We start from the raw sequence: 24,912 nt of genomic DNA, 5'->3' as shown, positions 1-24,912 counted from the left end.
TACTGCTAAACTGGTTGCGACAACTTTCTATATAGAGATACTTAGATACATCTGGCCGCGGCTTCCTTGAGCTGAGCGGGCAAAAAAAAATTAAATGCAAAACTAAACCTAAATATTTGATTTAAACTATGCCAACCTGGTTTAGTTTCCTCTTAAAAAAAATAGAAAAAAATACATAAAAGTTTCTATTATGTCTTGGGAACTTAAGCAGTTGATTTACGGCCTCGAGTAAGTACTTTCCACATGTGTGAGTGGGTTTATCTGACAGAACCTTGATATACATACATATATAGTATCTTTTTGTTTCTTGTTTTTTCAACTATCGCATTATTTATGAGTTTGTTTGTGTGTGGGTCATGCTCGCCCGTCTCTCCTATCAGCTCATTACAATGATTTATATTCGGCATTAGATAAATGCTATTATATTGTGAAAGTTGTAAATGCAGCAGCATTTATATATACTTGAGTATATTTCTGTTTTTGTATTTATCAAATTTCCCCTTTCTAAAATTAGTTTTTCTGCAAAAATTGCGCAAATTTCTTTTGCCTGTTTGCCAAGAAAAATACAGAGAATTATAATGCGGAATGCAACAATTTCTGTCTTAATAATAGGCAACATTGTTGGAATTGCTTTTAAATGTTAATTAAATACGCCAATGTCCTAATGAGCATTATTTAAAAACCTAAATGACTTTGGTCAGCTGTCGTTTGTATATATGTGTATAATTTCTTGGATTATTGTCAAGGAATATTTATAGTTGTTCTTGCATTTATTATACAATTAAATATATAATAAATCATAGAAAGCATTAAGCAAATTAACAATCAATCACAAAGAATGTCATGCATTCAAGGTTTTATTGTTTAATGTTATACATTATATATATAGAAATATATTTGAATTTCTGTTTCTTTATTCCCAACCAACTTCTCACAATTTGTTAAAAAAAAACTCTTTGACAAATATTTCCACCCCAATCATTTCCATCTTAACAATTTTTTTCGAAATTAGTTATTTACAAAATTTCATCAATTTCGTGTACATTTCCTGCATTTTCTTTTTTATATGCCAGACATGCAACAGCATTTTTTTTTTTTTTGCTGGCTGCTTGTTAGTTGCAACTGCAACATGCAGCTGCCTTTCTCACATTGGGTTTATTTTTGTGTTTTTATTTCTCAGTGGTGCTTGGTGCTGCCTCTAATGATCTGCACGATGTTAACTTTAATTTATGTATAAATTTAATTTAATGCCGGAAAAAATGCATAAAAAATTGGCTATTTTGTAATGAAAATTTGGCAACAAGAAAATTTGAAAAGGGAGAGGAGGAAGCGAACAAAATAAAATGAAAAACTTTTGCTCGTCTCCTCAAATGTCATTGTTAAAGTTTTTCTTCTTTGGTTTTTATTTTTCTCTTCTTTTCATTGATTGCAACTCTTAACTTTTTCATTATTTAGTTTATGTAATTTTCTTGGAGTTCCGTTTCATATTTGTTTGATCAATTTCGGTTTTTGTGTGTTAACTTCTTTTTTTTGTGGTATTCAATTTGTTGATCAAACAACTTATTGTTTGTAAAATGTATTTATTTTGTTTTCTTTCCCTCGAATTTCACCCATTTCATTTGGATTTTTTGTGTGTATATTTGTTGAATGAAATTGTTTGGTCAGAGCTTGTTAATGCTTTATTGTTTGTCATTATTGTTTGCTTAATTTACTTTATTTATGTTGCCTAATTCGGGCTAGGAAATTAAATATTTAGCTATAATTTAGTTTGTGAAATTGAAGCTGAGATACTTTTATAGTTTATAGTAAAACTTATAACTTGCTTTTATTATTTACTATACTTTCTAGTTTTATTAAACCCAAACCCTTTATAATTTCTACATTATATGTGGTTGTAATCGTAATAATCACCCATTAATTCTACTCAGACTGTGTATAATGAAGTAATTAAAATTTAAAATTTGAAATGAGCGAAGCTATTTATCCCACAGCCAATCAATTTAGATTACACACAACATCCCAAGAGTCTAGGGATTTATGGACCATGGCCTCGGGTTAGGGAAATAAAAAGATATATATTCCCCTTCTTTTAAAATTTCTCAAAGCAGCTGCAATACCTGAGATTAATGAGGGTAAAGGGAACCCCGAAGACAGTTGTCGGTATAAATATATATATATATATCTCAAAAAAGGGTTGATAAGGAATTTCGATTAGAACAAAAAACAACACTGCCCTCGAGGGGTTAGATAACCTTCGCTCCTCTCCCATTCTATTTGAAGAAATTCCTTTTAAAAGAAAGATATACATATATTAATGAGAGAATTCTTATGTGATTCTTGATTGCCAAAAATTTGTTTTTCCTCTCTCATAATTGTATACTTTTATTTTTGTGTACAACGCATAAAAGTTGAGAAATTGCGTGTGTATGCAAAACTTTTACATGGATTTATAAGCTGGCAAAAGTTTTTCCTCCCCCACTCAAAAGTTTCTTATGTGGAGAAAAAAAAAATTTATGACAGTTTGGGAAAGTTTTTCTTTTTTGGTTCCAAAAGAACAAAAAATTACTTAAAAAATGACAACGAAGAGAGAGAGAGAGAGATAGAGAAGAAAGCATCACAAATTGAAGGCGTGGCAGGCCAAGTACAAATGCGGAAAAGGTAGAAAAACAAAAAAAACACAAACTAAGGTAGAGGAGAAAGCAACTTTTATGAATTGAATTGCATAAATCATATGGGGAAAAAGTTTTTTGTTCTCTCCACAGAGAACTGAGATGAGAAATAGGGAGAATTAGAGAGAAAGAGATGAGCAGACTTTGGTCTTGAGGATGCTCAAGGTAGCGCCTATTTCAGGCAAATAAATTCACAGAGACATGCGGAAATGCAAGGGAGGTAACCCGGGCGTATACTTGATATGGTAATTTATTATGTTTTTATTGCCTTTTGTTGTTAGCCCGAGTGTGTGTGTGTGTGTGTGTGCGATGAGCCAAAGCTGCAGCCCTTGCCTTTGCCTGGTCATTAATCTTTGTTATGCCACACACACACACAGATACACACACACACACACATGTGAGTCGCACATTTCCCCTTTTTGCAATAAAAGAAGGAAAACCCCTCACTATAAGTTATCCTTTTTTGCTTTTGTTCGCAACTTGAGTCGCGGCCAAAAAATGCCGCCACGCATAAATACAAGTCTATTTAAGTTGTTTTTCTTTTTTCTTTTTTTTGTAGTGCCATTAAAAGAGGGGCATATCAGACTCCATCAAGCGTCTCAGACAGCTGATAAGGGGTTTCAAATAAATGGCAAAAATATTTAAATTTTATGTACTAAAATGTTTAAGTTGAATTTTATAAGCATTTACCTTTTTCATAGGAGATTTTGTAGAAGAATTAAGGTAGGAAATAGTGAAGAGTAAGAATAATTAAAAGAAGTTCAGGAAAAGGTTTATCTGGCAATAGTAAAATCTAATTTTAAAGGAATTTCTAAGGAAAATTTGGCAACATAAAAGCATTTTATGGGATATAGAAAACAAAGCTTTACAATTGAAATTCCCTTTCTTTTTTGCCTAATAAATATTTTTTGAAAAATCGAAATTTCTATATAAAAAGGTCTTACGTTTTTCTGTAAAAGAAACAAATTTTTGTTATGGTTTCTAATTAATTTCAACCTTTTTTTTATGTATTAATATACTTCCTAGCTTTTTTAAACCCCCTCCCCAAAACCCTGTTAGATTTTTAATAAAAGTTAACATAAAACAGGGCATCATTGCGTCTGTACTATTAAATACCAACATAACTTTCTTCCTGCTTTTGTTGTTGTGTGCTCAAAAAAAAAGAGAAAAAATTAAATTGCGCAGATAAATTTGCGCAACGCTAATAAATTAATATTTATGGTTGCCTGCCCTGCATAATTGTAATTCTGGCATTTCTATCTCTCTTGCACACTTGGCTTTAAATACAAAACGAGTATGTGGTGTAATTTTCGCCATTTGAAAGCCTGTTTTATATCTGTTTTAATGTGTATTGTATCTTGTATCTTATGGTTTGTATTTTGTATCTTTATTTTGGGTGTATTTTGTAAACTTTCTTTAATACCTTTGAGGTTTAAAGAGATTATGAATAGTTTATATTTATATAAATGTGTTATGCCTAATATTTGTAAACTTTCTTTGGGTTTTGTAAACCTAAAAGTTGTTACTTATGTAATTTTAGCATCTTTCTTGTTTTTTTTTTGTATTATTTTGTTTCAGAAAACCATAGTGCACTTAATGCTCCATTTCTGTGATTTATTAACCCATTATATCTTTTAATTTGTAGTCTAGAATGTTGTTTTCCTTTGTGCATTTTGTAATGTTGAAATCTTTTGTATTTTATTTTTCTAGATTTATTTTATGTTACTTTTTTTGCACATTTGGCTCCTGGCCATTGCAAAAATTAAGTGCAATTCAACATAGTAAATGTATCGCGACGATGCACATCATATAAATCTATATATAAACCATGCGATCTCGTTATTTTATCTCTTACTTTTTTTTTTTGCTTCTTTTACTTATTTTTGCTTCTTTCTTCTTCCTTTTTTTTGTAGTGTTTTTTATGTCGTGCCATTTCAGCGAAGCTCGGCAACAAAGCATAATAAAACTAATTGTCTGCGCTTCGCTCTCACACACAGATACTCCAACACACACACACACACATGCTAGCTTTTATTCGCAGATAGTTTCGCGAAAAAAGGCAAGAGACAAGAGAGAGAGAGAGAGAGAGAGAGAGAAAGATGGGAATGGGAGAAAAGGAGAGACCACATGTTTGCCATTCTGAGTGTTTCCTTCGTCTGGAGAATTCGCCAAAAAGACATAAGAACGAAATGTAAAAAAAAGGAAAGAAAAAGAAAATAAAAATTCACATCTCTGGCACAATATTTCTTAGCTTTTCCCTTTGTTGTCGCACTTTATTTTCCTCTTTCTCTGTGGATTCTGTTTTCCTTTTAGCCATTTTGCATTCGTTTTTTTACCCCTTTTTTTTAACGCCCCCTCAAAGTTTATTTGTATTTGCAATTCCAACTTTGTTGCAATTTCCCTTCTTTGGATTGGGAAATCTGATCTTCAAGAAGAAAAGTTCCTTTTTTTAGGGAATTTATCAGATTTAAATCTTTGTCTCAAGAGGAGATTATCCAAAGAGTTTTAGAGGATTTTCGAAGTACAGAATAAATAAAAAATAAATAGTTCCTGGTTTAATTTACTTACTCATAAATAAACTTAAGAATCAGGTCTTCTGTAAAGTTATTTTTTAATGCAAGTTCCAATTTGTATAACAAGGAACCATCAATTATCTTTCTTGTATATGAAAACTATAAACTTATTTTTTAAATCAAGTTTTATATATGTGAAACAGGAAAAATTCCTTGGAAAAATAAACATAAACTTTGCTTGATATTCTCGAAAACTTTTCCCATTTATAAAATGTTTATTAATAAAAAATAACCATATAACAGTTATTATCTTTATTGTATGCGCAAAATTTTCAACGTTTATAACTTATAAAGTTTATAACTTGTAAACTTTAAGTGGTTTTTTCATATAATTTCAGGTTATAAAACGTATCTGAACACTATACGTTTTATCTCAACATTTATAATTATATATTGAAAGTAACAAAAGACCTCAAGGTTAGGAAATTAATGAGCAATTAAATTAATGGAAGTGAATTGAGTGGATTTCTTTACTTATGGAAAAGTAGAGGTTATTAAAGATATATCTATACTCCCTGGAAACTTTATAAATACTATGAAATTATAGTTATAGAAGAAGAAATAATGTACGAAATTAATTTACGAAATATTTCCCAACCATGTAATACCCATTTTCCAACTCCTCTTCCGACACTCCCCTTGACTGCCCTAAGAAAATCCAATTTCCCGCTCTGTTGCAGTCATGTTGCAGCAACGCGGATTTTCGCTCGGTGCATGCCTCATCGACGTCATGCAATGTGCAGATACAAAGCTTCAAAGTAACACAAAGTGTATCTGACGGTATCTGTGCCGCTTTTATATTTTTTTTTGGCCACGGGAAACTTAATTAATTCATTAAAAATGTAGGAATTGCATGCTTTGGTTCGCTTTAAGTAAATGAATTATTAATAGCAAACGCCAGAAGGATGGGGCTAACGCTTCTCTATAGGATATATATAGATAGATATATATATCTAGTATATATTTATTCTTAAAAAAAAAGGTTCTCCCGGATGTCAGCACTCTTTTTTGTGGCGATTTTTGCAAGTGTAATCAATGCCGGAGAACTTCTTTTATTTTGCTCGATTTCTTTTTCATTTATCTCTTGTCTTCGATTCAATTTCGTTTCGTTACGCTTTGATTTTAATGCAAAAAAGCTGTTGTTATTTCACTTCTTTTGATTTGTTTGTTCACTCGAGTACATTTATTGATTATATCGACGACTACGAGTGACTGAAGTGATTGAAATTTGCCCCATTCAGCGAGTCTGCCATGACAGACAGAATGTTATTTCCCAGCAGCTGAAAATCCAAGAAATCCGAATATCGAAATTCAGAAATCAGAAATCAAAGTCTCTACTGGGATCACAACCTTCGACATCCCTGGCTTTCGTTCGGGATTCGATTCGATCATCCACAGAAAATAAATTAAGAAAAAAAAAACCATTGTCACGACCTGCCATGACTTTTGATATTCTCAGGGCAATGAATTTAAGGTTTATTTTCTTGATTTTCGATTAGTTTTAATTGGATGAGTTTAAGTATATTCTGATGAATAATATATACCAAAAAATTCATTCAGTTTTTGGGAATATAATTTATGGAATATAAAAAGGTTTACCCCCTTTAAGTTTAAGGTATTTCCCAGCTATCTTCTCTACTTCTAATTACCTTACTTTCCTCACACATAAAATAAATGTTTTCGTTTCTTTCCATAACTATAAGTTTTTTCCTAGCTCCTTTGCTTATTTCTTCTGTTGTTATTAATATAATTTCCATCAAGTTTTAATTAAAAAAGTTAAAATTAAATTCCTTGCTTCGATTCGTTTTGAATTTCTCAACTATTTTCAAGGGTTGTTTCGTCCTCGTTCCCTGCCCCTCTTTGTCTCTTTGTTATTTCCATTGCTACCTTTTAAGGGGTGGGAAATTCGATCAATAATAATCTACATAAGTTCACTTAAGTCCCACAGAGGTAAAGGCTGAACATACAAAAAAATATATATATATTAATAATAATAAAGAACTAAGGAAAATCCCACCATGATTGATGTGAGTGTCGTATATCGATTTTAAATCGGATTTTAATAACCCAAAATCGCTAACAAAGATCACTTACTTTTTATCACGTTTTTCTGTTTGTTAAAGCTGCTCGAGTATCATATATCTTAGTAAAGATATAGATACATCTAGTAAGTATATATATATATATTGTATATGGCAAGTCTAGGTTGGATTTAACGATTTGGATTTTGCGTTTGAGTTTTGCGATTCAATTTGATTCTTTTGCTCTCTTATCGGGTTTTGCGTTCTTGAGTTATTAATAAACTTTATTTTTTTATGGCTGTTGTTGTTGTTATTTTAGAAATAGATTGCACGGAATTATCAGATTTTTGTTGTTATTATTATTATTAATATTATCCTACTACGTATTCATTGAATATTTATATGTACGGTATAATTAAATTTTATTTATTGATCTTTTTTTGCTGCGGCAAAAGAACACACAATTAAACAATTAAATTGTTTATGTTTTGAATGCTATTTACACAATTATTATTATTTACTTTAGTGTGTATTGTTGAACAATTTTCTCTTGTTGTTTTTTTATTTGTAATTATTTTCCTTCATTTATTTATTGCTGTTGGTGTTGTTGGTGTTGTGGCTGCTGATGTTGTTGTGGTTTTTTCGTGCACTTGGAATGACATTTTGAAGACGATTTCAAAGCGCGCGCAAATTAATTTGTATTTATTTTCGATCTCTTTTTAGTGTGTGTGTGTTACTTGAATTATTTATTTCTACCTCTCTTTCTTTTTTTTCCTATTTTTATTATATTTTCTTGTTGTTGTTGTTGTTGTTGTGTTGTTGTTGTTGATAACGAAATCACATTTTTCAATTGGCAACTGCCCCAAATTTCATTTAGTTGCTTGTGTTTGTTATCTCCCTTTTTATTCGTGTGCTCGAAACGGAAATAAACAATCAATTTTAGTTAAAGAATTTACGCGCTCACACACACACATACACTGCGATTAAATATGCATTATTTTTCAAAATTTCTCTGAATACTTTTATTTAATTTATTTTAGAAATTTATTTTCTTGTAATTTATAAGCCCTCGTTTCTTGTATTTATCTTGCAGATACTGTCGCGTATCTTTGTAGCTTGTTGTATCTTTGAGATGCACACACACAATGCACAATGCGGGGTGGCGAGGGGCGGCCGCTTACGAAAGGGGGTGGTGGTAACCGCTTTGAGTAGCTGCTCTGCTTTGCTCTGCTCTGAACCGGGGCGAGAAAAACACCGGGCAAAAACCGACGTTTCACGTTACGTCCTCGAGGAATCGCGTTTACAGAATGAATCTGAATCTGAACGTGGAGTGTAAGCAGCGTAAAAGATACAGATACGACGGCAACGGCGGCAGCGACGTTCGTCTTGCGCGGCTACATGTATGTGTGTTTGTCTGTGTGCGTTTGTGTGGGGTCTGTGGGAGAGCGCGGCGCGCGAGTGTGAGTGTGGAGAGAGCGCATGCGAGAGAGAAAGCCGAAGAGGGCAGCAACAAAAAAACGTGTTTGCCGCCATTGTGGAGCTCTCTGCTGTCGCTCGCTCTCGCCGGCTGGCCATGACTGCGCTGCCGGCGTAAACGTCAGCGTTAGCGTCTTCGTATTTCTGTACGTGTGTCTGTGTGTGTGTTGCTACGGAAAAAAGGCAGTAAAAAATAACTGCGGTAAACCGAAAAAGGCACAAAAAAATACAGAGAGAAAGAGAAGGAGGTGTACGAAGAAGCCGAGCGGGGAACGACCGAAAAGAAAACAAAAACTGAAAACGAAAACGGGAGGGAAATTCCCAAACCCCCCGCTCTACGAAAAATTCTTTTCAATTTATTTCCCCAAAAAAAAAAGAAAATACTTCTTAAGATTAGTGATCTTTGCACCTTTGTTGCATATTTTTAGGCCACTTACTGCGCGTATTTTCCGTACGTTTATTTTTTTTGGGCAAAAAAAAGCCTTGTGATAAGCAATGATTACTCACCTGAAACGAAACGAAAGAAAAGCAAGAAAATTAGATCGAATAGATAAAGTCAGAGTAGGTAAATGGAAGGAAAATCAGGAGGTAAATAAAGTACAAATACAGGGGAAAATTTAAATCAAGATAGGATGGAAACTTCCTTTGATGATGATTGGATTTACAGAGCTACAAATTGCCAAGGAATTTGGTTTCAAATATATAAGTTACTATTTCACTTTGGGATGTAAATTAGGTTTTACAAGTACTTTATACTTAAAAGCGAAATTTTAAATTATGTACTTTAATAAATATTAAAAAATGTAATGCTTGTCTTATTCTTATTCAAGGATTTTTGGTTTTGACAAGCTTAAGTTTGAATAAAAATTGAGATGCCAAGTTATGGTTATTATTAGATGAAGTTTAACTTTACTTTTCTAGATATCCTAATGAATTTATTATTATTTATTTATATATTTCTTATAATTTACGATAATTTTCCTATTAACTATAAACGTTAAACTTTCTTAAAAACCTAACTCTTCCTAGAAAAAATCTCTTTCCCCAAGATTAAATTGAATTGAATTCAATTGAAATCGAATATTTCTAGAAATTGTTCAATTATTTCCAGGGAACATGAACTTCCAGCTAACGGTTATTCCAATTGGCAAAGTTTAGGTTCCTCCCGCCTGGAATCAAGATCGAGTGAGTTTAAATTAACGTTGGAACTCCGAATTGGTTTGGGTGTTTATCTGTTGCCATTTATATTGATTTTGGTTTGGGTTATACCATATACTATATATCGTTATGGCAGCTGGGACGACATCGACGACGATGATCAAACTCAATTTAAATTGGTTTCCTTGAATTGCCATTAACCCCCCCCCCCCCCTGAACAGCTTGCAACTTTCCAGTTGCTCTTTGTCCCTTTCGTTTCTATCTCTACTTTTGTTTTGCTTTTGCTCTTTTGCCACGCAACTCGACTCATTTTGAAAAAAGGAAGAGAGAGAGAGAAAAACTTTAGCCGGCAATATTTCATGCCACCCATTAAGCCATGCCACCCACCCACAGCCCCCCCTTTATGCTCTTCCTGCTGGCAATTTCCGCCCCCTCGCACAGATACAAGTACAGCGGGGTTCAGAAAAATAGTTCGAATAGTTTTAGGAAAACGAAAATTAAATTAAATAAAATTATAATATTTACTTATTCATAATGGAAATATATAAATAATTTAAAAGTATGAAAAGTTGAAAAATTTCCTAATGACTAGAATTGAAAATAATTCATTTATTTATTAACTTATTTATTTCATTTTTGTATTAATATTTAAATAAATTCCATAAATTTTAAAGGTACTATCTGCAAAGTAAAATCTTCATAAAAAGGAGGGGTGGAGTTTATTTAATTATTAATACAAAAAAAAAAGTTAATAAATAAATACATTTTACTCAATTTTAGTCATTTGGAATTATTTCATATTTTCATAAAATGTATACATATTTATATATATTTTATTTTGTAAGACCTATTAATTTATCCTTTACTGTAAGTTCCTTTATGTGCGTGGGGTAAAAAAGTGGCTTCATTACAAATTTTAATTTTGTTTTATTATTTTCTTTTTTTTTGTCCTGCTTTTTTGCACATTCTATTTTTTATTATTATTATTATTATTTTGCAAAGTTAAACGGAAAAAGCTGAGGGCCTGGAAAATGCTTTCCCAGAAAGCACACACACATAAACACGCACACACACTCACAAAAGGCAGCTGTTGTCTTGCATTTATTTATTTTGACTTGGATTTTGTTTTTCCTCTCGCCGCTGCCTTTGCATTTTCCTTTACGACTTGTGCATTTATTTTTCTTAATTCTTTTTTTTTGTGTTGATGCTTTTCCTTTGTGGTATTTTTGTGTTTTGTTTTTTGTTCGATTTTTGCCTTTGTTGTCTTCGCTAAGGCTGCCTCATAAGTATTTTAGTTTGCTTTTAGCTTTTTCCTTTTTTCGCCGTCTCCATACCTTCCGCTTCGCCGCCCCCTTTTGGAGACTCCCCCTAAATTCCCCTCAAACCGCCCTAAAAATCCCTTTTTTTAAAACCCCGCAAAAAGCCCCTCAAAACCTCTCGTTTTGGGTCCATCTCCTCTTTTTGGCCCTGTGTCTACGCCTTTCAGAAATATCCACACTGGGAAAAAATATGTATTTAAATCTTTAAGATAAATAAGGCCTTTTGTTATTATTTCTTTGATTGATTGTTAAAAAATATTACGTATACGTAATGTAAAACAGTTGATTTCGCGGGAATAAAAACAATAATAAATATTTTCCTCTCAGTGATGGCCACCATCATCGACCTCTTTTCTGCAGTTGCAAGCAAAGAGTGGTAAAAGCGGGGGGGTAGTTGGGTGCACGAGGGGGTGGCATTTGAGGGGGAGTGGGTGTGTTTTGGGGTGTCCGCGTGTGTGCGTGTGTGTGTATGTGTGTGTTTTCAGCCGCAGCATATGCCGGCTTCTTCTGCTTCTTCCGCTCGCTGTCGCTGCGATTGCTTCTTCTTATTCTCACTGCTGCTGCCTTGCTCTGCTCCCAGGCAATAACAACAACAAAACTGCAACACTCACACACATACACAGTGATAGAGAGAGAAAGAGAGAGCGAGCGGGAGAGCGAAAATAGCAATAAAAGCAGCAAAAGCAACAACAATCGACAAGCCTTTGGGGTCATTATTCTCTTCGAGTCGCTGTCGCGTCGCTGCAATATCTGCTGCTCGATGTCTGAGTGTGTGCGTGTGTAGCCTTGGTGGTTGCTGTTGCACACACAAGCACAAAGTTGGGGCGACTGCACACACACACACACAAAGCTCTTTTACACTCTGGCCCTCTCTGTTGCTCTTGCAGCTTTCGTTGTTGTTGTTATTGTTGTGCCTCTCCAAACAATGTAATAAAATTCAATTATTCTCGTGTGCGTCTTGCACTTTGTTTCGTCTTTTGTCTGCCCATGTCTGCATGTGTGTCTGTGTGTGTGATAGTCTCTCTGCACGTGTGTAAGTGTGCGCGCATTTCGCGAATATCGCCGCAAAATGCCAAAAGCGAAAAGTACAGGCAGCAAGGCTCTTCTGGCTTTTCGGGGGACAGCAGCAGCAGCAGCAAAAACAACAACAACAGCAACATGTCGCCTCTGCCTCCTGCGCCGCCAACGCACACACACACATGAAAGCAAATTGCACAAATACTACTAAAGGCCCGTGCTCTTGCACTTTCTTAGCTTGCACAGTGGGGCTCGTAAGCGATCAATAGAGCTAGTTCGAGATCAATAAAGGAAAGGGATAAGGGATCCCTTTTTTTTAGAGTAATACAGTATGTTAAATAATCGCTAAAAAGTATGCTATACATTGCGAAAAGGAAATACCGGTTTTGAACTTATAGTTTCAATCAGAAACTTAAAACGCAGTGAAGGAGTTATTTCCGACCCTATAAATCATATATATTATTGATCAGCATTAAAAGCCAAATCGACTTAACTATTTTTGGTCATAATTTTATTTTTTATCAAAAATTGCTAAATTTTATAATCTTTAAAATTGTAAAAAAAATTATAAAATTAAATTAAATTTTAACATTTTTAACTAATTATGCAGATTTGATAACCTAAAACTAATCTAGCATGTAAAAGCTTTCCAAACTAAAATTAATGCATTTCTGGCTTAGTTGTGATGATTTAGATGATCAAAATGCAATGTGTTGGTTTTTTGTTTTAATAATTGTTTTTGGTTAATATTTCTTAAGTAATGCATTTTTTTGCATATTACCCCACCGTGCATTGTCGCCGAGCAGCTGCTTTTGCCTCCTCTTGTCCTTCTCCCCCCCTCTGATGGTGCTGGCCCAGCTACTGCGCTGTCGCTGTCGTCGCAGTCGCTGCATTTTGGCGTTGGCGTTCTTTTTGCGCTTTGCCTTTTGGCTTTTCCTTCATATGCGTCCTCCTCTTGCGTTGGCTACTCCTGGTTCGACTGCTCCTTATCTACGTTTCGTCTTTGCCACCTTCTTCTGCTCCACCTTCTCCTCCTTGTCCCCCCCCACCTTTCTATGTCTCTGTCTCTGTTGGTCTTCTTTGTTGTCTCGCCTGCATGCTGTTTCTGTTGTTGTTATTGTTGCGCATTTTGCATAAGCAGCATCATCTCTTGTCCATTCCTCTTCCATCTTCCTCGACGCCGCCTTACTTGGCTCCCTCTATTTTTGTGTTCTACCTCGCCCTCATCTTCTTGTTCTTTGCATTGCCAATTTTCTTATTTTGTTAATTTTGCCTTGCCCTTTTTGTTGTTGTTTTCGCTATTTGGGGGACTTGCTTGCACTTCCCGCATCCCCGCATCTTTCGCCACAGCAGAAGAGTTAATGCAGCTGCTCTCTCTCTCTCGAAAGTGGGGGGTCGCCACTCTCTCTTTCTCTCTCTCTGTCTCCTGATGACCTGCGCATGCGTTGCATTGATTGTTTGTGTAATGTAAAAGCGCTGTAAGCCGCCGTCTCCCTTCGACTTAATCGCCGCCCCCTTCTTTCGACCCGGCGATCCTTACTTTTTTGATTTTCCATCTCTTCCTTAAATTTCAAGGCTCTCTTCTAGCTGTTAGCCGTTCTTTTTTTTTTTGCTGGCCAACCTCAACATTCATCACTCAAAAAAAAAAAAAAAAGAACACTTTAAATGACAAAACTAAAATAAAAGACAAGGGAAGAGAACGAAGGAAAAGAAAACAAAGCAAATGCAAAACAGCTTGCAAGGCATCGCTGCCGGCGCCGCTGTCGACGTTAACGTCGCTGTCGCTGGGTTTCCATTTTGCCCTGCAGCGTATTTTGTAAATTACATTTCCGGCAATAAATTTGCATACCTCTGGCATCTTCTAAATTGCTATCGTTTGTTAAAAGCGCCACCCGAATTTTCACTCAGTCACCCCCTTATTTTTTGGTCGACCAAAGGCAGGGGGGTGCTGGGGAAGGGGGAAGGGGTAGTGGTCGGGGTGCACCTTTGCCACCCCCGCACAATAAACATTCCTTGGAAAATTCCTAACCTGAGCCGCACCTTCTTTTCATTGCGGAAAACGAGAGGGATGAGTATATACACACAGAGCGTAAAAATGGTGGGCATTAATTTATGTATTAATCGATGTAATCTTAATAATGGAATTACTTTAACCTTTGAGGGATTAAATTTAATTTATGAAGTAGAGTAGAAGAAAAAAAAATATACCTTAAGAATTTCTATAATTTGCTTTTGAAATTTCTAATCAGAAACATTATTCCTTCAAAAAATTTGAATTTTTTTGTAAGAAGTTTATTTTATACTTAAATTAATTGTTTTACTTTTCATATTTTATAATATATTTCTTTTGAATGTCTTGTTTTTCAAAATACTAAATAAATAAATAATTTCTGATTAAATTTTTAAAGTTTTCCTTCACATACTTTTCATCTAAGTAGGACTTTAGTTCATAGGAACTCCAAACTGCATAAAATATTTCATTGCCTACTTTTGTGTGCTAATTTTATACGTTTATAGCGATCTCTTGATTTCTTGAAATATTTAGAGTATCTTTTTTAAGTTTTATTAACCATTTATTTATAATTTAGTGAACCATTTTCCTCTGTGCACATGTAATTGTACAAATGAATAGGAAATATATTAAGCAGGGGGGTGAAATGGAAGGCGAGAGGGTGGCAAATCCTGCGAGGAAATCAAAATTTGGGGTATGGTCTCCAGGGGTTGACTTCTTATGGCTGCTCATCTCCCTCCCCCCTCTCTTTGTTTCTGCCAAATTCAATATTGATTGTCCTGCAATTAGAAAAGTTCTCCTAGCCGTGTCTCAGTGACTTGAACTTTCACTGGTTTTCACAAGTATCTCGCTTTGGTTAACAAGAATAAGCCGCCAGAGAAGTTTTGCTGGAAAACTAAACCGGCTACCGAAAGTCTGACACTGCCACTGCCACTGACTCTGGATTTTTCTCCCAAACAACAGGTTGTTGCATTTGGAATACGTGACGACCCCAAATAGTTGGAGTTGCTGCCTCCTGCCTGCTGCTGTTGCGACTGCTTTGAACTTGCATTACACGTATCCTGGCACGCAGAGCAACAGAGAGAGAGAGAGAAAGGGAGAGTGAGAAGGGGAAGCAGGATCCAGAGGATATTCGGATTCCAGCGTTTATATAGGTCGACAAACTTTTGCGGCACGCTCTCCTTGTTGTTGCTCTGCCGCTGCATAAAAATTCAAATTTTCGCGTCTGGCCAAAGCCAAAGCCAAAGCAACAATGAACAGAAAATGCAGCTTACTTTAGTCGACTTGAACAATATCCTGGAAAAGTACTAGGCTAAGGATAAAGTAGTAACCATTAAAATAGATTTAAGGCAATTTATGGAGTGAAAATAGTTATAATTCTTGTATTTCAAGGAAAATAAAACGAATTTAAAGATTTTCTTATAAGTATTTCCCATTAATAATATCTGTATTATTTATTTAATATTTTTCAAAGCAAGTTAGATGGTTTTGTTACTAATAATTATATTTTAAAATCTAAATCTTAATCAAAAATACTTAAAATGTATACTGAAAATCCTAACATATCTTTTACTATTAGATCATCCCTAAGGACATTGCATTTTCCCATTTTCCCTCCTAGTACCAGACTATCCTTTCCTGCTGCATTACACATCCCTTTTCGGACGCACTCCCTGCCCAGTCGAGACCTGCCCCCTATGGAGTGTGTGTGTGACTGAAAATAAAAGTGCAAATGTCCTCGACAGCCGGGAAAATTGGACAAGGTTTTAGCGTCGCGGAACAGACCCAGCGACGCCGGCAAAAGAGCACTTGCAACATCAGTAAAGAGGAGGAGTGCGCCAGTTTCAGGTCAGGCAGTCAGGGAGTCAGAGCCGGTTGCATTTACAACAGAAAAAAAACTGTACAAAAAAAAACTCTAAAAAAAGTGAGGATAAAAAAACGCATTGGCCCAAAAAACGTTTCTCTTTCGATGGCCGAACTTCTTTTTTATGGCTGCACCACGCGGCGTATGAGTGATGCTCTCTGCCTCTGCGTATATGTATATGTATGTGAGTATGTGTGAATGAATCTGTGGCACTGCACGCGTTGCATGCGAATCTCTCTGGCGGTTCATTCATCGCTGGCCAGGCGAAATCAATCGGCAGGTGCTTTGTTTTGTGATTTCGCGGCCACATTCCACGCCTACTCTAGTTTTTCCCGCCCCCACGCCGCTGCGGAACGATTTTCCGCGAATTTTTGTTTGCTGATAGTTTTGACCTGGTTTCAACCCGCGAGTTTTGGTTGTTTTTCATACCCATTACTAGTACATAGCAGGGGTATATCTCTATAGGGAACAATAACTATGGAACTAGGGAACATTGCATACTTTTGGGCATGCATTGAATCCCTTTTCAGTGAATGAATGTACAAAGTTTTTATTATTTAATTAGTGCTCTGCTACCTTTTTTAATGGCAACTTAAGCTCATCTGTTTACCGAAGCAAATATATTTATATTTAGGGACAATAACTATCTATCAGGTACATCATAGTCGGGGCGTATCCTTCTTGATTTTGTGGCTATGCCGATTGCATGCGTAATTGATGGCCGGCCCAACAGCTGACATTTGTTTATGCCCGGTCCGGCCGAAAGCAAACCAACAAAAAAAAGAGGAAATAACAGCAAAAAAAAAGGAGGAAATGTGGAAAAGTGGAGGGGAAAACTGGTAGCGTCAACCGCTTGGCGGGCGTCATGGCAACGTTGAGTACATGTGGCCAGGACACCTGGCACCGCCCACATGCATTCATTCATAACAATTTTGCCGCTGTCGCTTTTATTTTTTTTATGTACAACTTTCAAGTTCATAATGTCAACCTTCGTACAAGTACATAAACACACACACACACACAGACAGAGAGACAGACAGGGACACACAGGGACAACGCGCACAGGGAAAACACGCCCGGGAAAAGCGGCTAACACACAGACAGCGGAAAACGTTTAGCTGACAGAGAGTTTGAGGTCCCAGAGTCCCAGACACGGGATCCCCGAGATTTCTTTGTGCCAAGGCGCGGGGTTTCCCTTTTTCCTTTTTGCCAGGCGTCGCGCTGCGAGTCCTTTTTACTTTCGCACGCGCTGCCATGACGTTGCATCCACATCCTGGGCTCGTCGCCACTTTTCCTTCTGATGAGAAACTTTATTATTTCTTTACTTTACTTTTTTTTCGTTGTATTTTTCCTCCTCATTTGTGTGTTGCAACAATTGTGTTCCTGACTCTGCCCTGGATTTCGCCACTTTTCCTCGCTGTTTTCCACGCTGCTTTCCCTTTGTTATGCAATTTCTGCTTTGTGCGGGGGAAAAGGCGACAAAATGGAAAACTTCTTGTCTACAACGGAAGCTGCCACTTAAAGACAAAAGTGACTAAGTTTTTGATACTTTTGTAGACTTTTTACTAATTTTTTATATGCTACAATTGTGGCGTTTTTTCTTACTTGGTTTTCCCCCTTTTTTTGTGGTCTAATTTAAAAGAGTTTTCTGCCTTTTAAAAGTTTTCCCTTTTGGTGTCTCTGTTAAGTGTTTTAAACACTTGATATTAAAATGTATTCCGTCTATATTTCTCTTTTATTCTTTAAATAATATTTTAGGCAATTGATTAATTGAATTTCTGTAAAAAATATACTATATTTAGATTTATTTACCTATTTTTTTTTATGTATATGTAAAACCTCTTTAAAAGTTTGTTTATATTCCTTTCTCTGGCTTCTTTTAGGGATTTCCTCTTTTTTTTAAAGCTTTTAACCTTCCTTTAAACATTTTTCCCCCTTTCCCAATTTTCCCCACTTTCCTTTCTAACTGTGAAAATACGTGCAAAGGTAATTAAACTACGCTGATTAACAAATTGCAATCGTTGAGGTTCATTGACATGCCCGCTTTTGCTAAAAATAGAAATCAAAACAAGGCAACTTTTCGACGCGAATGAAAAGCGTTTCCTGGGAGACGCGCCCAGAAGGAAAAGCGCACGGGTGAGAAACAAAAAACAGCAAAAAGAAAAAGAAAAAAAAATAGTAAAAAGGAGCAGCGAGGAAAATAACGAGGAAAACCCCGTGGAAGGCGAAAAAATCGATATGCCTCAGACATAGACAGCAGGAGCAGCAGCAGCCGCGTTGAAAGTTGGGGGTTGGAGTTGCCAACCAAGGGTAGCAAAATGTTGTGCAAACTCACGCGGTAGACACACACTCATACACACACCCATACGCACACACACACATACACACATCCTTGAAGCTCGTCATGTCATCGTCCCTTTTTGGCATTTACTTTCATCGGCATTTGCGCTTTGGCTTCCTCTTTTCGGCGTTACTTCCGCTTTGGGTTCTCTTCCGCTTTCCTTTTGGCTGGAATTTCCTTTTGAGTTTGCGCTCAATTTTCGCTACTTTTGCGCTTCTTACACTGGCCAAAAATTAGGGGTAATTGGAGTTTCGGATTTAAATTTTAGTTATTTATTAAAAGCAAAGGGTTTTATTGAAAAATTTAATATATAAGCAAACGAATTTCACTGGAGAAATTTTAAATTAGCAAAAAGTCCTATGTTTTCTAATATAAGATTTAGAATTTTTACTTGAAATATATATCAAAAAATATATCAAACTTTTTGTTTTTTAGTTATTAATTTTTCCTACATAAATATTAGGCTTTTTTATAATTTTTTATTTAATTAAATTACGATTTTTTTAAGTGCTCGCTGATTTTGCGCCTTTGTCTCTTGTACTTCCGCTCTTGCCAATTTTTTTGCCCATTGATTTTCGTAGTAATTATTTTCGGGGGGGTTTTGGGCTTACAAGGGGGATCTCTCTATATGTGTGTGTGTGGAGAGAGCCTTGTTTTTGGGTTTTTGTTTTTATCTGGGGGTCCCTTTTTATTGCGCCTCAGTTCCTTCCTCGGTCTCAGTGCTCTCTCACCTCTCACCTCTTCCGGCATATCCCCCTGCACATTCCTGCGGCTTAAATTGCTCTTATTGTTCCTTTTTCTTCCTTTTTTGATCCTTTTTGGGGGTGGATTTCTCCACATTTGTGCTTCCTTCAGCGCCACCATGGCGTATACGTTATTTTATTACATCAAATGTTTTACAGGCCCTTCTGCCTCTCTCTTTTCGCCTGCTCTCTTTCTCGTTCTCTCTCTCTCTCTCTCTCTGTGTGAGCGTTTCCTCAGCTCGCTTTTCTCTCTCGCAGTTGAGGTCGCTGCCGCCGTTGACGTTGGCATCGCGACGCTGCTCTGCCTCTGCCGGCGCCGATGTCCTGTCTGCTTCTTCTTCCTGTTCTTAATTGAAATTTGCGGCTTGCATCAATATTTGCTTTTTCCTTGTGTTTTCCACGTTATTAAAAACCTTGTGCAAGTTTTCTCGTTTTCTTTTCTTTTTTTTTGTGCTTTGCTCTGTTGTTGCTGTCTTTGTTTTGCCGTACAATATTATATTGCAAGGATGGGAGAGAATATATGCGAGTAAAAAAGGTCCTTTGCCTTGGCCCCCCGGAATTCCTTTCCTCGCTCGGCTTTTGCGGCTTTTGCCGATGTTCTCACTAATTTGCAAAGGAAACCAGTTTAATGTTAAGACTATATATCTCATTAAAGTTTAAAGGATTTGGTTGTGAAATTGATTAAGGATTTTGAGTTAGATTTAGTTGGAAGGATTAGGATAGAAATCTTGTTTTTATACCCTAAAAGGGTATTTTAATTCTAGTCAGGAGCTTTAAAAGCTGTGAAGGAATCGTTTCCGACCCTATAAATCATATATATTCTTGAACAGCATAAAAATCCGAATCGATCTAGGTATGTTTGGGAGAAAAAAAATTTACCAATTTTTTTAACATTTTTTTTCGTTAAATTTGGCAACAAAAAATTCACAAAAATTTTATTTTTTTTACATTTTAAGTTGAGTATGCAGATTTATAAATCTAATAAAAACAAACATGGGAACGCTTTCCGAATTAAAATTAATGCATTTTTGGGCTAGTTATGAGTTATTTTATAATTTGATTTGTCGAAAAATTGTCAAATAAAAATATCCATACATATTTATTTAAGGAATGCGATATTTTAAGCTTAGTTATTCTCGATTTGCGATACTGTCCTATAATTCATATATTCATATATTTGATATAAACTTCTACGTTCGAAAGTATTTTCTTTTCTTATTTAAATCATTAATTATTCAATTTACTCATTAAATATTTATATTTTTCAGAAATAGTATTCAATTTAAATAAAATGTATTACCTACTTAGTTTCCAGACACCAAATCCCATTCAAAATTCTTTCCTAACTACCCCGAATCTATTAAAGGAAATATTTCATCCAATCTTTCCAAATATAATATGCATTCGAGGGCCTTAACTAATACCGAAATAAGCCCAATCAAAGCCTTTGGCTTCATCGTACATCACGTTCAAATTGCATATGTTTTCACACATCAATGAGATGAAGGCGTAGATGGTTTCTAGTACAGGGGTAAATATATATACGAAGCTGTCTGAAATTATGCCTAATTGAAAATGCATTTTAAAGCAGTTGCCGGGGGCACTCCGACAATGCCATGGCCAAACGGAACTTCAGTTTCAGCTTCCTTCGGCAATAATTGCCATTTGCCAGGACCTCTTTCTCTCTCTATCTATCTCTTTCACTCTTTTACTGCTGCAGACTCCGTTGGCGCCCTGACTCCCCGCGTTCGCCTGTCTGGCACTCGAGAGGAGCCGAAGGCTAAAAGCTGCAGGCTGAAGGCTGCCAGTGAAGGCCGCCTTCTGCACACTCCAACTTTGCAAGGACACAGAGAAAAATAATGGGGAACTAGGCTTGAAATTTAATGAGGAAAATGGGAAATACTTAAATACTCTCTCACAGGATTCTAGGCTATAGTACCTTATTGTCTAGCGAAAAGATGTAAAGCACCTGCTCCATAAATAATATTTATAATAGAGCAGCATCATCAGACGAATCAATTTAGCTTCTAAAAATGCTGGAGAACACTTTTCAAAGTCGTTGCAATATATAAATAATATTTATACATAGATCATTTGACTAATTTTGTTTTAAACATTATTTGTAAATGATTTATTTATAATTGCACATTTTCCTAAACTTTTCTTAAGTGCACTTTTAGCTTTTAGCATCAGCTCTCGCATATGGCTGCTGCTGGTGCATTCTGCATGGGGGAATTTGCAACTGAAATGCATTAATCAATCATTCATTAAATCAATCAATCAATTTATGTATTCCTCGCGGTTTTTTTTCTCCTCTTTTTTTTTTGTTGTATTTTACTTCCCCCGTTCTCTTTGTCCTTTGGCCGCCGCTTTTGTTGTTTAGCTTGAGAGCGTTTTGCCAGTTTTTGATTGATTGCCATTAATAACTCATTTTTTTCCTCATAGCTTAGCTTTGTTTTCCCTTATGGTTCTTTTTTTTGTTTTTCTTTTGCTGCATTTTCCAAATTTATTTGTTTTGCTGAGTTGGTTTTGATGAGACTGAGCTGTGTCTGATGGAAAACTATGGAGTTTGTTTGGCATTCGTAATTGGACGGGGACCTTGGGAATGTGAGTGGAAGAGTTCTGCTTTAGATTCTTTTAATTTTAAAGAGTTTTTTTTAAGCAGAAAGAGTTGCTTAAACAATGCTTATAAAATGACAAAGTTTTCTTCCTTTGACTTATAGAATTTTTATGATTACAAAACTGTAATTTCAACTTTAGTAATTCTACCAATATTTAAGGTCTCTCATTGGCAATAAATTACTTAATGCCAGAACGCAATACATATTCTTTAAATTATATTTATGTTTTTAATGTATATTTATATATGCATATAAATTTGCAACACTGTTCGATGGTTCAGAAATCGGTAAATGCATTTTGCTACTTATTTGCATATTTGAGTGAACATTTTCTCTCTCTCTTACTCCTACCATATCTGTGTCTCTCTCTGCTCTGTATGCTCTCCAGTGTTAAGGATGCGCAGAATATCCTGCGGCAACTTGGCACTAAAGGAGGAGGATAGGAGGTGTTCCCAGGATTGCATGTAATAAAATGCATTGCAAATTGCATGCAACATGCAAAAGAAGTTCCTTTACACAACATTTTAAAGGTTTATAATGATGAAAAAAATATATCTTCAATTTAAGGGACATTTCCATTTAGTAATAATTAATTTTGTAACCTAATTATAATAATATAAGTTTAAGGGGAAAGTGATTTTTAAAGATATTTAAAGGAAATCTCAATTAAGTCATAATAAAATAGATAAACCTAATTTTAATGGTCTAAAATTTATATTTACAATATAAATCTTATAGAAGAGTTATTTTTGAATGTTGATTTTTTTATATAAACCTAGGAAAGAGTTTAAAAAATTCCCTAATGAAATATATTTATGAAATTCCTTTCTAAAACCCCTAAACATTTTCTATTAACTTTGAAATATTAAATCAAATTATCTTAAATTGTTCTCTATTCATTTTATAGATTTAAAAGTGCCTTCAATTAGCCAGAAGTTCAAGGAATTCTTCTTGGCAATTATCCTTCATTTACTTACGCCTCCTCTCTACTGCAATTGTTCAATTCGCATTTCGGAAAATGTAAAGGAAACTCACCTGGAAATAGAAGAAGCAATTAAGATAATGATTAGTCAAATGTAAAGATATGGCCATGAAGATGAAACTAATTTCGAACCAGGGAGGGGAAGGAAAATCGATCCAAGAGAGAGAGCGGGGGAAAAACCAGCTCGCTGGAGCGACAGGTAGTTTAATTTATGTGAATCCCCGATGTGCCTCCCCCTCACACCCCCCACTCCTCCACCCACTCCTTTTTCATCTCCTTCTATACATATATTCTTTTTTTCCTTGTGCATTTTCGCTTTTTGTTTCGCCCGCGCTCGTTGCCAGTTCCCTGCCATTATGCTGCGTCGTTTTAATGGCCAGCAAAAAATATAACAAAAAAATCAGCAAATAAAAAATAAAAGAAGAAAAAAAAACGAGCAAGTCACGAGCTTCAACAATGGCGATGCCGTCGGCACAAGAAAACAAAAAGGATAAAAGGCAAATAAATAAATAAATAAACATTTTGCCAGAGAGCCACGAGAGCGGTGCACAAAAACAATTTCGTCTGCGAAGTTGCCCCAAAAGAAGAACAACAAAAATTATGCGCTCTAAAAATACAACGCAACAAAATCAAACCAAAGACTCAACTAAAAAAAAAAGTACAACAAAAAATAAGGCACAAAAAAAAAAGAAGGCAAAAAACGTGACCGCGCATTTTTCAATGTCAGACGAAAAGGTTTTTCATTGCTTCGCTGATTACTTCAATTTTCTGGCTATTTTTTAAGGGTCAGATCTTGGGTTATATAAGATGGTATTTCCCTATAATATATATCCTATATATCTATATATGAAACCCAACTGAAAATGGGCTAAAATCCTTTCTTTTTTTTTCAAATTTCTCATGTGTAAGGAAATTGTTGTTTGCCTTTGCCTGGAATATTATTTTTATATTTTTTTGTTTCGCTTCTGCTTGCCATAAAGAATTTACGCTACATAAAATTTAATAATTTCATTTTTTATAGTCGCTTGGATCCTTGTCTGCATGTGTGTGTGTGTGTTTGTGTGAATTATAGCATACTTTTAGGCGTGTGCCAGGGCAGGCGCATTATTTCAGCTTTTATGGCTTACATAACGAGCCAAGCGGAAATAGAGAAAGAAAGGCCAAAAATATGTGTATGTGTGTGTGTGCGAGCGAACACAAGATGATATTTTTTTGGGGGGCAAAAATAAAGGAAGAAAGAAAAACTGTACGGAAAAATAGGGGAAAATTGGTTGCTGCAAAAAGCCGTGAATGGCCACTAAAGAAAGTCTTTCCCCATTAAAATAATGAAGGTAAAGCTATATGAATATTAAAATTATTTGAAAAACCAAAAGTGTTCTTGAAAAAGTTTCCCTGGAATTTTCGGGTAATAATTTAAATTACTTTTCCCTTTGTAACCATGAATAATATTTAAAATAATGGAGGTATGGAAAATTACTTGCCAAGTTGAGATATTAACATTTTGGTATTAAATATGGTAATTTAAAGGCTTTACTGTGGATTTCGTATAAAACCTTGAATGGGGTTCTCCCTTTTCATTTATAAATTTAATAAAGGAAGATGGTAATTCCTTTTAAATAATGAAGGTTGGGGAATTTTACTCTAATAACTGAATATTTAAATTATATATTATAAATCTTTCTCCTTTTTGTAAGTATGAGATAAATAAGAACTTAGAGCTTCATTTTGGTATCTAAACATTTGTTTAATTACTTGCATTAGTTCAGTAATATCTCTAAGATACGAATTTGTTTAATTAATTTTAATATAAGCAATAAGAAATAATATTTTCGTATCTTTCTGATATTTTTAAAACCTACAAAACAGTTTAAATCATTTTTTAATTATGTTTATCAGACTCTCCCTAGATGTTCCTCTCTTTTTAAACCTTTTATAATATCTTAATGGATTCTTAAAAACCTCAATGCCATAGTAAATAAATGCAGTAAATATATTTTGATTTCACCATAATTCCTCCTGTAAACCAATTGCACCAATATTTGCCATATTTTTCCCCCTACAGATCCCTTTTTTTCTGCTCCAATCATAATTTATCCAGCGACTTTTCGTATCGATTC

General features: G+C 35.1%; 1 protein-coding gene across 10 annotated transcripts in view; it reads right to left on the bottom strand.

Moving 5' to 3' along the window:
* Positions 1 to 24,912, bottom strand: part of Tet (Ten-Eleven Translocation (TET) family protein) — a 118,237-nt gene that overhangs the window by 37,529 nt on the left and 55,796 nt on the right. The window contains exon 1 of one of the 10 annotated variants that reach the window (XM_086829549.1): positions 7,337 to 8,619. The exons of 8 other annotated variants lie outside the window; for them this stretch is intronic. The gene's annotated coding sequence lies outside the window, so the exon portion shown is untranslated. Of the gene's footprint in view, positions 1 to 7,336; positions 8,620 to 24,912 lie in introns of those variants that run through there. One more of the 10 variants, XM_086829548.1, reaches the window with a different exon arrangement.

The sequence above is a fragment of the Drosophila serrata genome, unplaced genomic scaffold, assembly GCF_035046125.1.
Source record: "Drosophila serrata isolate PLE 108 unplaced genomic scaffold, ASM3504612v1 contig_217, whole genome shotgun sequence".
Taxonomy (NCBI): domain Eukaryota; kingdom Metazoa; phylum Arthropoda; class Insecta; order Diptera; family Drosophilidae; genus Drosophila; species Drosophila serrata.
This window is presented reverse-complemented; position numbering and strand designations above follow the sequence as displayed.